The sequence below is a fragment of the Martes martes genome, assembly GCF_963455335.1.
Source record: "Martes martes genome assembly, chromosome: 9".
Lineage (NCBI taxonomy): Eukaryota > Metazoa > Chordata > Mammalia > Carnivora > Mustelidae > Martes > Martes martes.
The window spans coordinates 104,743,319-104,745,057 of record NC_137896.1 but is presented as its reverse complement, the minus strand read 5'-3'; positions in this window follow the sequence as shown (position 1 = coordinate 104,745,057).

Genomic DNA, 1,739 nt, shown 5'->3' with positions numbered 1-1,739 from the left:
GAGTTTTGGGGAGACACAATTCAACCTCTGATACCCCCATGCAGTGTCTACGTTTTAATCCATCTATCTGTATGTCTGTCTGTATGAAGTTAAATAGTGTCCCCACCCCCAAAAGATTCATGTCCATCCAGAACCCAGGAATGAGATCTTTTTTGAAAAAAGGGTCTTTAGGGGGTGCCTGGGTGGCTCAGTCAGTTAAGTGTCTGCCTTCAGTTCAGTTCAGGTCATGATCCCAGGGTCCTGGGATGGGCCAGCATTGGGCTCCCTGCTGAGCAGGGAGCCTGCTTCTCCCTCTTCCTCTCTCTCTGTCAAATAAGTAAAATATTTTTTATTTTTATTAACAAATGATGTATTATTTGCCCCAGGGGTATAGGTCTGTGAATCATCAGGCTTACACATTTCACAGCACTCACCATAGCACACGCTCTCCCCAGTGTCCATCACCCAGCCACCCTATCACTACCCACCCCCACCCCCCAGCAACCCTCAGTTTGTTTTGTGAGATTAAGGGTCTCTTATGGTTTGTCTCCCTCCTGATCCCATCTTGTTTCATTTTTTCCTTCCCTACCCCCCACAACCCTCTGCCCTGCCTCTCAAATTCCTCATATCAGAGAGATCATATCATTGTCTTTCTCTGATCAAATAAGTAAAATATTAAAAATAAAGAAAGAAAATAGAGTATTTGCAGATGTAATTAAGGATCAAAATGATACCATGTGTATTAGGTTGTTCCCTCAACCCAACCACAGCCTCCTTGTAGGAGATAGAGGGCACACGGAGAAGGTGATGTGGAGACGGAGTGACAGATCTGAATGCTACAGCTACAAGCCAAAGAAGGCAGGTTTCTTCTCTAGACCCTTCGCAGGAAGCATGGCTGTGCCAGTACCTTCATTTTGGACTTCTGCCCTCCAGAACTGTGAGAGGATAAATTTTTGTTGTATTAAGCCACCAAAATTGTATGGCAGCCCCAGCAAACTAATATACCTTCTCTTCATCTAGGACATCTACCCACCCCTCACCCATCTGCATGTGGCAAGAGTGAAGTGCTGGCCCAGATCCTTTTTCACAGGCTCTCCACTTTCCCGGAGAGTCGCCAGCTCTGGCAACCGTGCGCCGGCGTCCTTGTGACACCCCAGCTCGCCGGTGGTAACCGATGGATGTGTCGAGGAGGGCTGGTCCAGGCGCTGAGGGTTCGGAGCCGGCAGAAAAGCGCGAGGGAGGGTGGCGGCACAGCATGTCCTTGCGGGGTGCGGGGTGCGGGGTGCGGGACAAAGGGAGGCTGCGGGGCGGTCCCAGCCTGGGGAGGGCATTCGTGGGTCCAAGGGAACTGACCGGTAGGAGGAAGCCCCTAGCCCCGGTCTCCGGAACCGCTTAGACGCCGCGCCAAGGCACAAAGCCGGTCCCAGGGCACGCCAGCGTGGTCCCACCTGCTTTTTTAGAAAACTCATGTGAGTTCTCTTCACCTAATTCACAGTAGAGCTTTGAGCACACAGTCCATTCATTCGTGAGCTGCGCACTGCCTGAATGGCATTTTTTGTAATGTGAAAATACTACCAGATCATTGTTAACTAGTCCGAAAAAGGCACAGAGAGAGGTAAAAGTCACCCATAATCAGTCTCTCCATCCTCAGAGGAACATTCGGAATCCACCCTTTGAAACTTTTCTTAGGGATATAATACACACATGCAGGGGGATTACATTCCCACTAGTCTTGTAACCTGCTTTTTTTCACTCACTGT